Raw genomic sequence first — 13,554 nt, forward strand, 5'->3', positions numbered from 1 at the left:
AGGTGCTCGGAACCACAGGAGCTGCCTTTGTGCTCTCTTCGTTAGAGCTTGGGCCCAGCCGTGCTGGTGGACACTGTTGCCTTTGGTCTAAGGAGTCTTGCTGCAAATCAAATTGTTAGTAGTTTTCAGCCTGGGAGGTGCACTTTGGAGTCACCTGGGGGAACTTCAGAAAAATTCCCACTCCCGGGCCCTACTGTAGAATTCCTGATTTCATGGGTCTGGGGGCAAGTACTTGTCGCCTTTTCCTTTTTTAAACTTAAGCTTAAACTCACTCTCAGGTGTTTCTGTCGAGTGGCCAGCCTTGCGGCCTGGCTCCTAAGGGTTCAGGAGGGAGGGGGAGCAGCCTTGGGGCCCATCGGGGTCACGTGTGCCTTCCTCAGTAATGGTCCCCCCACGGGCCCTGAGTGGGGCGAGGCCCACCACCAAAAACCATCTGGCCATCTCTGCTTTTGTTCAGAAGGAGATTCCCAAGGGCTGCAGAGTGGGGCTGGGGAAGGAGGTCTGGGAATATATCCAGAGAAAACCATAATTTGAAAAGATACGTGCACCCTGATGTTTATTGCAGCACTATTTACGATAGCCAAGCAACCTAAATGTCCATCCCCAGAGGAATGGATAAAGAAGATGTGGTACATATATACAATGGGATATTACTCGGCCATAAAAAAGAACAAAATAATGCCATTTGCAGCAACATGCGTGGACCTAGAGATGGTCATACTGAGTGAAGTAAGTCAGAGACAAATATCATATGATGTCACTTATATGTGGAATCTAAAAAAATGGTACCAATGAACTTATTTACAAAACAGAAATAGAGTCATAGATGTAGAAAACAAACATGGTTACCGGTGGGAAGGGGAGGAGGAGGGATAAATTGGGAGATTGGGATTGACATGTACACACTACTATGTATAAAATAGGTAACTAGTAAGGACCTACTGTATAGCACAGGGAACGCTTCTTGTTAGTCTGTAACGGCCTCTATGGGAAAAGAATCTAAAAAAGAATGGATAAATGTGGATGTATAACTGATTTGTTTTGCTGTACAGCAAAAACTAACACAACATTTAAAATCAACTATACTCCCATAAAAATTATTTAAAAAAACACAAAACAAAAACCACACTGCCACCATTCAGGTCACAGGGACATCTTATTTGGGTTCCTCTGGTCAGAGGGATGGGTTTTCTGTGAGGATTTTCCCACAGTCCCCGCTCACACGGGCCTCTTTTCCTGGTCCTCCAGAAAACTACAAAACATTGCTGCTGCTTCCTTTACCAAATACCCACCCTGGTCATTGCAAGTATCTGAAATAGTTAATTCTGATCTTTTTTTTATAGTCTACTGCCATAAAAAGGCATAAGGGCATCACTGTTTTTTTTAAGTGCATTTATAAATTAAATCTTATTTTTTTAAATTAAACTTTTTTAAAGAAAAAATTGGAAAATTTTATTTGAGCCGAATTTGAGGATTCTAACCCAGGAAGAGCATCTCAGAAAGCTCTGAGAACTGTTCCCTAATTTTCTTTTTAAGCCCTTTAATTGCCACCTCTTCTAGTATTTAACCTGATCTAGTGAATCTAATAAACTCATAAACACGGTGAATCTCTAGTTCTTTTAAAAATACCATTTACATACGTACACTAATATGTATAAAATGGATAACTAATAAGAACCTGCTGTATAAAAAAGTAAAATAAAATTCACAATATAAAAAAAGAAACCAGAAAACCTGAGGTTTCTTTTCCTCACATCAAAAAATAATAATAATAAAACAAATAAATATCATTTAATACAATGTTCTTAAATTTTCCATTTAATCCTAAACTGAGTTATTTAGTAGGTTTCTAATTGAAATAACAAAACTAATCTGAGATGAATATGCCAAATTCTCTTCAATGTTAAAAACGAGCCATCAAATACACTTTAACACATACAATTTGATCTAAAAACATCACTATCGTTTTAATTTACTACATCATCTCAGATTTAATTTTCAGTCTTTACAAAGTTAGAAAGCAGCCACTAAGGGAAGTTTTTATCTTCCTGCGTGAATTAAGGTTGGCATCCCAAGCAAGTTAAAAAACAAATATGTGACCTGGGAATGGTGTATGTCCACAGTGATTCTCAGACCACTGATTGGCACAGACCTGGCTCTTAAAACTTTTGTGAAATAAATCATACACATCAGAGTGTATATAAGTGATGTAAAAGGAAAGACATAATAAAATAGACACTCGTGTACCCCACACCCCATCGTAAGTAACGGCACTGCTGACACCTGGAAAGGTCACTCCATGTTTCTTCCAGACACTCCGCCCCACCACCCCCTTCCACCTAGTTGTAACCCGAATTCTGAATTCTGTAGTTTGTATAAAGTTTCACTGCACACCCCCAAATTATACTTACTTAATTTTGAAGTTTATGTGTTATATACAATGGGTATTCTGGAGCTGACTTTTCTCCCCCTCATCCTTATATTTCTGAGATGACTAGCCGTTATCCACTCTTTTTGGGTGGAGGGTAGTATTCCCTTTTAGGAACACACCCCAGTTAGCCCGTTCTACTCTGATGGACTTTGGGGTTGTTACTGCTTTTCCTGTCACATTCCTCTGGTACCCACGTAGAAGAGTTTTCCCAGGCAGTGCTCAGACCTTTGTCACATAGGGACACAGGACAGGAAGGCACTCCAGAGCACCCAGACGTGGATGTTTCTGGGCTTGAGGCTGTGACATCAGAGCTCCAGACAGCAGCACGGTCAGATGCTCCCTTCCCCAGGAAGCAAGCCAGGAGTACTGCATGCCAGATGGGGACTGATTGGAGCCCCGCCCTTTGCATCATAATCCCCTTATCCCACCAGTAAACCCCTTGGTCACAGGAGCCAGACTTTGTGGGTTCCATTCTTAGTAACATAAGTGCCTTGATTGGAGTACTCCTTACCTAGCAATCTAAGGTAGTTAGGGGTCTAGAGACACATCCTGTGGTCCTAGCGATGTTGGAGTTACACCCACCTCTCTGGGGCAGAGTTTCAGCGCCAGATGTAAATAGATCCCGGTAGCTGGGAACTGTCCACAATGTTATGGTTAGGTGGGGGTTATAGTTTTTTTTTTTCTGTATACGTGTATATATGTGTGTGTGTGTGCATATATTTGAACAGAGTAAAGAGGCAATGGAACAGGAAGCATAGGAATTCTATGGAATGGGAGAAAAGATTTGCCAACTACATGACAGCTAAGGGACTAATGTCCAAACATAAAAGGACACAATTAAAACAAAAGCTGAATAATCTAATTAAAAAGTGGGCTGAACACTTTAGCAGATATATTCCTCTCATAGGAGACCTATGAATGACCAACAGACACATGAAAATTTGCTCAAGTTCTGCACTAGTAAGAGAAATGCAACATAAAACCACAAAAAGATATCGACTCACACATTTTATAGTGGTCATTATGAAAAAGACAAGACATAAAAGTGTAGTCAAGCATGTAGAAAAAAAGAGAACACTTACAGACTGTTGGTGGGAATGTAACTTAGTACAACCACTATGGAAAATAATTCGGATGTTCCTCAAAATAGTAAAAACAGTACCACCATATAACCTAGCAATTCCATTTCTGAATATACATATTTGAAGGAAATGAAATTAGTTACTTTACTGAGATATTTGCACTCCCTTGTTCACTGTATTAATATTTACCTAAAATATGCAAGGCATAGTCATTAACTATGTCATTGTTTATCAATGGTTAAATGAATCCTTTTAATGTGCTGTTGCATTCTCTTTGCTAGTATTTTGTGGAGGATTTTTGCATCTATGTTCATCAGTGACATTGGCCTGTAGTTTTCTTTCTTTGTGACATCCTTGTCTGGTTTTGGTATCACGGTGATGTTGGCCTCCTAAAATGTGTTTGGGAGTGTTCCTCCCTCTGCTATATTTTGGAAGACTTTGAAAAGAATAGGTGTTAGCTCTTCACTAGTTGTTTGATAGAGTTCGCCTGTGAAGCCGTCTCGTCTTGGGCTTTGTTTGTTGGAAGATGTTTAATCACAGTTTCGATTTCAGTGCTTGTGACTGGTCTGTTCATATTTTCTATTTCTTCCTGATTCAGTCTTGGCAGGTTGTGCATTTCTAAGAAGTTTTCCATTTCTTCCAGATTGTCCAATTTATTGGCATAGAGTTGCTTGTAGCAATCTCTCATGATCTTTTGTATTTCTGCAGTGTCAGTTGTTACTTCTCCTTTTTCATTTCTAATTCTATTGATTTGAGTCTTCTCCCTTTTTTTCTTGATGAATCTGGCTAATGGTTTATCAATTTTGTTTATCTTCACAAAGAACCAGCTTTTGGTTTTCTTGATATTTGCTGTTGTTTCCTTCATTTCTTTTTCATTTATTACTCATCTGATGTTTTTGATATCTTTCCTTCTGCGAACCTTGGGGGTTTTTTGTTCTTCTTTCTCTTATTGCTTTAGGTGCAAGGTTAGGTTGTTTATTTGAGATGTTTCCTGTTCCTTAAGGTAGGATTGTATTGCTATAAACTTCCCTCTTAGAACTGCTTTTGCTACATCCCATAGGTTTTTGGTCGTCATGTCTCCATTGTCATGTGTTGCTAGGTATTTTTTGATTTCCTCTTTGATTTCTTCAGTGATCACTTCGTTATTAAGTAGTGTATTGTTTAGCCTCCATGCGTTTGTATTTTTTTACAGATCTTTTCCTGAAATTGCTATCTAGTCTCATAGCATTGTGGTCGGAAAAGATACTTGATAGAGTTTCAATTTTCTTAAATTTACCAAGGCTTGATTTGTGACCCAAGATATGATCTATCTTGGAGAACGTTCCATGTGCATTTGAGAAAAATGTGTATTCTGTTGTTTTTGGATGGAATGCCCTATAAATATCAATTAGGTCCACCTTTTTTAATGTATCACATAAAGCTTGTGTTTCCTTATTTATTTTCATTTTGGATGATCTGTCCATTGGTGAAAGTGGGGTGTTAAAGTCCCCTACTATGAATATGTTATTGTCGATTTCCCCTTTTATGGCTGTTAGTATTTGTTTTATGTACTGAGGTGCCCCTATGTTGGGTGCATAAATATTTACAATTGTCATATCTTCCTCTTGGATCGATCCCTTGATCATTATGTAGTGTCCTTCTTTGTCTCTTGTAATAGTCTTTATTTTAAATTCTATTTTTTTCTGATATGAGAATTGCTACCCCAGCTTTCTTCTGAATTCCATTTGCATGGAATACCATTTTCCATCCCCTCACTTTCATTCTGTATGTGTCCCTCGGTCTGAAGTGGGTCTCTTGTACACAGCATATATATGGGTCTTGGATTTGTATCCATTCAGCTTGTCTGTGTCTTTTGGTCGGAGCATTTAACCCATTTACCTTTAAAGTAATTATCAATATGTATGTTCCCCTTCCCACTTCTTAATTATTTTGTATTTGTTTTTGTAGATCTTTTTCTTCTCTTGTGTTTCTTGCCTAGAAAAGTTCCTTTAGCATTTGCTGTAAAGTTAGTTTGGTGGTGCTGAAGTCTCTCAGCTTTTGCTTGTCGTTAAAGTTTTTAATTTCCCCATCAAATGTGAATGAGATCCTTGTTGGGTAGTGTAATCTGGGTTGTAGATTTTTCTCCTTCATCACTTTAAATATGTCCTGCCACTCCCTTCTGGCTTGCAGGGTTTCTGCTGAAAGATCCACTGTTAACCTTATGGGGAATCTCTTTTGTGTTGTTTGTTTGTTTGTTTGTTTTCCCCTGCTGCTTTTAATATGTTTTCTTTGTATTTAATTTTTGAGAGTTTGATTAATATGTGTCTTGGCGTGTTTCTCCTTGGATTTATCCTGCATGGGACTCTGTGCTTCCTGGATTTGATTAAATTTTTCCTTTCCCATATTACGGATATTTTGAACTATAATCTCTTCAAATATTTTCTCAGTCCCTTTCGTTTTCTCTTCTTCTTCTGGGACACATATGATTCGAATGTGGTGCATTTAATATTGTCCAAGAGGTCTGTGAGACTGTCTGCAGTTCTTTTCATTCTTTTCTCCTTATTCTGCTCTGCAGTTTTATTTCCATTATTTTACTTCCAGGTCACTTATCCATTTTTTCTGCCTCAGTTATTCTGCTACTGATCCATTCTACAGTATTTTTAGTTTCATTTATTGTGCTGTTCATCATTACTTGTTTCTTCTTTACTTGTTCTAGGTCTTGTGAAATGTTTCTTGCATTTTCTCTATTCTATTTCACAGATTTTGGATCATCTTCACTATCATTATTCTGAATTCTTTTTCAGGTAGACTGCCTATTTGCTCTTCATTTATTAGGTCTGGTGGGTTTTTACCTTGCTCCGTCATCTGCTGTGTGTTTTTCTGTCTTCTCATTTTGCTCATCTTTCTGTGTTTGGGGTCTCCTTTTTGCAGGCTGCAGGTCCGTAGTTCCCATTGTTTTTGGTGTCTGTCTGCAGTGGCTAAAGTTCATTCAATGGGTTGTGTAGGCTTCCTGGTGGAGGGGACTCTGGTGCCTGTGTTCTGGTGGATGCAGTTGGATCTTGTCTTTCTGGTGAAAATTTCCAGGTCTAGTGTTGTGTTCTAGGGTGTCTGTGGCCTTATTATGATTTCAGGCAGCCTCTCTGCTAATGGGTGGTGTTGTGTTCCTGTCTTGCTAGTTGTTTGGCATATGGTGTCCAGCACCATAGCTTGTTGGTTGTTGAGTGAAGCTGGGTCTTGACATTGAGACGGAGATCTCTGGGAGATTTTCACCATTTGATATTATGTGCAGCTGGGAGGTCTCTTGTGGGCCAGTGTCCTGAATTTGGCTTCCCCACCTCAGAGGCACAGCACAGACTCCTGGCTGGAGCACCAAGAGCCTTTCATCCACATGGCTCAGAATAAAAGGGAGAAAAAGTAGAAAGAAGGAAAGAAAGAAGGAAGGAAGGAAAGAAAGCAAGAAAAAAGAAAAGATAGATAAAATTTAAAAAGTTATTAAAATAAAAATAAAAAATAATTATTAAGGAAAGAAATATTTTATAAGTAAAAAAAAATTGACAGACAGAACCATACGACAAATTGTGAAAGCAAAGCTATACAAACAAAATCTCACACAGAAGCATACACATACACACTCACAAAAAGAGGAAAAGAGGAATAAATAATATATCTTGCTCACAAAGTCCACCCGTCAATATGGGATGAACCATTGTCTATTCAGGTATTCCACTGATGCAGGGTACATGAAGTTGATTGTGGAGAATTAGTCCGCTGCTCCTGAGGCTGCTGGGAGAGATCTCCCTTTATCTTTTTTTTGTTTTTGTTGTCTGTGTTTTGTTGTTTGTTTTTGTTTTTGACCCTGGTGTGAAATATCTTTTAAAAATATATTTTTTAATTAAGTGTACTTTCATTTATTTATTTATTTTTAACTGTACTGGGTTTTCATTTCTGTGTGAGGGCTTTATCTAGTTTTGGCAAGCAGTGGCCACTCTTCATTACAGTGTGCAGGCCTCTCACTGTCGTGGCCTCTCTTGTTGTGGAGCATAGGCTCCAGACGTGCAGGGTCAGTAGTTGTGGCTCACGGGCCTAGTTGCTCCACGTGGCATGTGTGATCTTCCCAGACCAGGGCTCTAACCCGTGTTACCTGCATTAGCAGGCGGATTCTCAATGATTGTGCCACCAGAGAAGCCCCCCTTTCTCTTCTTTGCTCGCACAGCTCCTGTGTTTCCGCTATGAATTTGGCCCTGCCTCTGCATGTAGCTTGCCTGAGGGTGTCTGTTCTTCGCTCAGACAGGACAGGGTTAAAGGAGCCACTGATTCAGTGGCTCTGCCTCTCTCAGGCCGTGGGGATGGAGGCATATGGATGCAGGTCTGGCCTGTGGTGTCCAAATCTGGCGTGACTTTGCAGCAGCCTGAGGTGCACAATTAATTCTCCTGGGGAAGTTGTCCCTGGATCTCGGGACCCTGACACTGGCGGGCTGCTCTGCTTCCTGTTCACGGAGGCATGAGGAGGGACCTGTGCTTCTACACAGGATTCTAGGTGGTGGCAGCAGCAGCCTTAGCATCTCATGCCCATCTCTGGGGTCACGCTGATAGCCACAACTCGCACCCTTCTCTGGAGCTCCTTTAAGTAGCGCTCTCCTCGCGCACCAGGAATCAAAGAGGGAAGAAAATGTCTCTTGCCTCTCTGGAAGCTCCAGACTTCTTCCCGGACTCCCTCCCGGCTAGCCGTGCTGCACTAACCCCTTCAAGCTGTGCTCACACCGCCAACTCCAGTCCTCTCCTTGCGCTCTGACCCAAGCCCGAGTCTCAGCTCCCAGCTCCTGCATGCCCCGGCCATTGAGCAGACCAGCCTCTTGGGCTGGTGAGTGCCAGTCATCACCGATACTCTGTGTGGGAACCTCTCTGCTTTGCCCTCCGCACCCGTTGCTGTGCTCTCCTATGTGGTTGCAAAGCTACACCCCTCAACCACCAGCAGTCTCCGCCCACAAAGGGGCTCCTAGTGTATGGAAGCCTTTCCTCCTTCACAGCTCCCTCCCACTGGTGCAGGTCCCATCCCTATTCTTTTGTCTCTGTTTTTTTCTTTTTTTTCTTTTGCCCTACACAGGTACGTGGGGAGTTTCTGGCCTTTTGAGAGGCCTGAGGCCTTCTGCCAGCGTTCAGTAGGTATTCTGTAGGAGTTGCTCCACGTGTAGATGTATTTCTGATGTATCTGTGGGGAGGAAGGTGATCTCCGTGACTTACTCTTCTGCCATCTTCCTGAACTCCCCCTCTATTTCTTTTTTAAACAGAGAGGACAAAGGAAAATATAGCAAACCAATGGTTTACCAGAACAGGTGGATTTAATCTTTTCTCATAAGCTTGGATGTGAGGCAAATTCCATGCTGGTGGGAGGGGCTGAGACTTTCATACTATCACCTGAACCTGCAGAGCTAAAGAAAGGCTGGTCTTTCCCACAGACAACAGGGTATGGGCCTTTGACAAAAGAAGGATATGACACACTTGGATTAATAACTCTTTATTAAGAATTCCATCTCCAAACAGTAGAAAGCAGCAGCAACAACAAAAAGTCCTCAGAAGAACTTAAGGCTCAGCATTTGCGACAACTATAAGAGAAATGGAAATAGATTGATTTGACTGAGAATGAGGTAGATGGGTGTAGAGGGAATAGCGAATGGTGTATCGTACATAGGGGACATCCAAATCATTGCCGCTCTAGTTGCAGCACAGCTCAAGAAACAGTGCTTGAATGTGGTGTCCCAGCTTTTGCTTTGATACTCGTTTCACTATTGCTGACATCCTGGGGTGAGGAGAAAGAGAGTCTGTGAAGTAAACAGAGAGGAAAGACTTACAGAGACAAAGTTAAGAGAACAGTGAAGATGAGTTGCATAGCTAGCTGATGTTTCCCAACCCAGGCAGGACCTGTTTCTGTTTGCACACTGACCCAACTCAAGCCTGAGTTGATCTTTGATCTTACTTGCTGTCTTGATAAAGGAGTAGAACATAGATACACCCTGGAACAGCATGATGATCTCTAACTTGTACTCTGTCTGAAGAGGGTGGAAACGAGGATGGGCAACAGGGTCACTGGGATGGACAGTACCAGTAACCTGGTCAACCACCACCACAGGTGCAGTGAGTGAAAGGGTCTTACCTTAAAATAGTCAAGGAACTGCTTGAGGGGCATCTCTTCACCATTAGGCTGCAGCCACTGTACCTCAAAGCAATCCCACAGTGACCACTGCTGGTTGTAGTATTATGGGACAAAGCACAGAGTAAAGCACAAAGAGTAAAATGGGAGCAAGCCCTAATCATACGCTCCTCTTTATTTCACAAACATGCCAGTTCCATTCCTACTTTGCACAGGTTCAAACAATGAACAAAGGATACACAAAATTAAAAAAGCCTCTCACCAGGTATGATGAAAACTAGAGCCTGTTCTACCGAAATAAGATACACACAACTTCTACGCATGCACACACACACATAGCATCAATCACTGATGGGCAACACCAAAGGTTTCTATAAAAGCAAGCCCTTACCTGGTGATGGTGTGGGGCAAGGGGCTCAGAGAAACGGAAAAAAAAGGAAGGGCCAAGTTGATGAAGCTGTTCTTATAGGACTCAAGCTGTTGGTGTCCCTGAACTACCTTGTACAGCTCCAGACCTGCAAGGCCAACTATAGCTGCTATGGCTGGAATGATCTTCCCTGCAATCAGCTTGATCTGTAATACAGAAGGTGATGAGAAGACGTAGTTGTTAGAGACGTTCAAGGTCTACAGAAGACTTCAAATGTGGCAGAGTTAAACTTGGAAAAGGATGCAAGGTTAGGTATAGACTATTGTAATCTTATGCCGGTCAGCAGGGGGAATGTTATAGCTCTCTGCCCGGAGACTCGATACAGCCACAATGAAATGCATATGAAAGTTGCTGTCATCATCCTGTTGTGAGTGGAGACAGAGGAAGAACAGGAGAGACAGAGTTAAGGAGAAAAAGTTTTCCTGGATACTGGGAACTGAGGTATATTCACCTCAGTTACCTGCCAGACCAGCCAAATACTATCCCAGACCACAAAAGATACTTGGGTCATCCGATGCAGGAGAAACGGGTCCGTGCACCAGTCGGGGAAGATCCCACATGCCAGGGAGCGGCTGGGCACAGGAGCCATGTTTGCTGAGCCTTCACATCCGGCGCCTGTGCTCAGTAATGGGAGAGCCCACAAGAGAGAGAAAGCCACGTACCGAAAACAACAACAACAACAACAACAACATAATTAGAGTCAGGCCTGTAATCCCCAAAAAAGCTTAGGGTGGCTCAGCCATTTCTCATACACGGTTGAGGTCCCCATCACAGCACCTTCTGAAAGTTGATGGGGTAGATCTTGAACCCAGGGAGGCTCTCTGGTTGGTCAGCATGGCTTGAGCTCCTGCAGGTGATTATCCACTGCGGAAAGGGAGGAAGTACACGTTAGTCCTTAGATACATGTTAAATCCCTGTTCACGGTCTGAGGTGCCAGCAGGAATCCAGGGTGGGGCAGAGATGTTCAGGCAGATAAAGGATTTGAAAAGGAGAGACATCATGGGAAAGAGAAAAGAAGGGGGAAAGATAGGGCAGAAAACATGTCAGAAAAGAAAATGGTAGACAGGTGTGTGGGACATGGAGATATGTAGAGACACTGAGGGCAACAGGTAAAGCCACTAAGAAAGGATATAGACAGCAGCATTAATCATGACAGATAAGAGGTGAAAGCACAGAAGTTGTTCACTGCTGAATGAGTGGACAGAAAAATGTGATCTATCCATCCAATGAAATATTAAGCCTTAAAATCCATTCCATTAAATAGTAAGCCTTCCAAACTGGAAGTCTACTATATTTAAAGATGGTAAATCCTTTGTGTTTCTTACCACAATTAAAAAAAAAAAAGGGAGTCAATGAGAACATACTTCAAGAGAAAGACATAGAGAGAGATGGGGAGACATGAAGGAAGATACGAGGGAAAACAAGAGACAGAGGGATAAGAGATACAGAAAGGAACATAGGGGGAAAGTGTACAGACAGCAAAGAAGAGAGTAATATGAAATGGGAGAGACGTGAAAAAAATCTGAAGAGGGAGACCAAGGAGGATAAATGTGAAGATTATGAGAACGTTCAGAGAATGGGAAAGTTCAAAACACCTGAAAGGGAGACACGTAGGGAGATAAATAAAGAGAGTAGTTATTTAGGAAGGGAAATGCGGGGCATACATCAGGAGGGGAGAGATATACAGAGGAAGAAATTGAAGGATATATACAAAGAAGATGAAATGTAGAGGAAGACTTACAGAGCATGAGACAGAATACGGTAGAGGGGGGGAAATTTGAGTTGGGGGGTAGTTAGAGATGGGGAGATGAGGAGGGCTATCTAGATAGGGAGATGAGGAAAGATATATGGAGGTTAAAAATAGGTTAGGCCTTCCCTGGTGGCCCAGTGGTTGAAAATATGCCTGCCAGGGCAGGGGACAGGGGTTCGAGCCCTGGTCTGGGAAGATCCCACATGCCACAGAGCAAGTAGGCCCGTGAGCCACAAGAAGTGAAAGCCCTCACACAGAAACGAAGACCCAACACAGCCTAAATAAATAAATAAATCAGTAAATAAATAAATAACAATAGGGTAAACAGGCATACCAAAGAAGGGGGGAGGTGGATGAGGAGATCTATAATGAAATGAATCAAGGAAGAAATCAAGGCAGAGAGCCTACTGGTAAAGATCATATCCATTTGTCCCTGCATATGGACACAAAAAGAAACAGAGAAAGAACAAAACAAAGCAAACATACACACAGAAAAGAGCTGGACAACTGGTGCACCTGAGGGAGAAACAGTGGGAAGAACAAAGTAGTAGGGCATCAGAGAACTTGCCTCAACCAACCAACCTTATTTTAAATTGGAAGAAGCAAGGACCAAAGGACAGTGTGGATTAATCTCAGGCCTGAGATCTCAGAGCAGAGCCAGTGGCAAAACACAAGTACAGGGGAGGCTTGCATAGGTAGGTGATAAGTAGGATGCTAGCTCTAGGCCAACTAGATAAACATCCTCACCAACACACGAAGTGGTCTGCAGCTCCTGGTCAGAAACATGGATCTTGACACCAGACTTCGGGGTGAACTCAAGGGCCTGCACAGACTGAATGAGTATGATCACAGAAGCTCGGTCCTGAGAGCCCCTCAGCCCATAGGCCTGGGCAAACAGGTTGGCAGCAGCTATCACCTAGTCCAGATGCAGGGGCTAAGAGAAGGCAAGGTATGGAGGGGTAAGCATATCAGTACTCACCTAAGGAGCTGCAGCCTCCTTCCCATCCACGTACCCACATTTGACCCGACTGTAGGAGACCTGAGGGAGGAGACTTCATTGCTGACATCAAAGATGAGCGGCTGTGCACAGACCAGAAAGGGGCTCCTGAGCTTGTAAGCTAGGAAAACAGAAAGATGTGGGAGAGTGGGACCTGAGAGGAGAGGTCTTTCTCATAATTGTGACTCCTCATTTTCAAGCCCGGAAGTCCCAAATTAGTATATCGCTGGGCACTCCCTTTGTGCCAGACACAGAGCTATTTATGAAACTTTTATGGATTGCCAGTCGTGTAGTAACATATTTAACTTATTAACTTAGTAAATATAAATCAACCCTCATAGAACTCTCATGAAATTAGGTCACCATTATTCCAACTTCCTACATGAGGCTACTAAGGCACAGAGAGAAAATACATGATTAGTCCCAATATCAAATGCAGTTGAGACTTGAAGCCACCTAGGTCCTGTGCTCTTAACACAAAAATTTCTCTTCTACAATCTCTATAGCCCTGACAGGGAATCTGGAATGACTCATGTCATATCTAAGGGAAATAGGTACCAAGTATGTTGCTTGAGAGAACAGGGCTGGGCAGGTAGAGGAGAGAGGTTGGGAGGAACAGGTCTTTGACTTCAAAAATCACTCACTTAATCATTTAATGAGATCTCTGGGACTTGGTGGTCTTGCCACAAATGGATGAACTGCAATGAACCATGTCAAAAGCGTGTAACAAACTGCTTCCA

At 42.3% G+C, this 13,554-nt stretch overlaps 1 pseudogene across 1 annotated transcript in view; it reads right to left on the minus strand.

Annotated features, from left to right (window-relative positions):
• Nucleotides 1-2,555: 2,555 nt before the first annotated feature.
• LOC308609642 (ubiquitin-like modifier-activating enzyme 1) overlaps nt 2,556-13,554 on the minus strand; it is a 60,233-nt pseudogene continuing 49,234 nt past the window's right edge. The window contains exons 14-21 of the transcript in view: nt 12,874-12,935; nt 12,565-12,751; nt 10,845-10,931; nt 10,337-10,429; nt 10,032-10,213; nt 9,644-9,745; nt 9,467-9,539; nt 2,556-2,656 (exon numbers count right to left, since the gene is read on the minus strand). The product of the transcript in view is annotated as a ubiquitin-like modifier-activating enzyme 1 (transcript). The remainder of the gene's footprint in view (nt 2,657-9,466; nt 9,540-9,643; nt 9,746-10,031; nt 10,214-10,336; nt 10,430-10,844; nt 10,932-12,564; nt 12,752-12,873; nt 12,936-13,554) is intronic.

The sequence above is a fragment of the Mesoplodon bidens genome (assembly GCF_964165515.1).
Source record: "Mesoplodon bidens genome assembly, chromosome: Y".
Lineage (NCBI taxonomy): Eukaryota > Metazoa > Chordata > Mammalia > Artiodactyla > Ziphiidae > Mesoplodon > Mesoplodon bidens.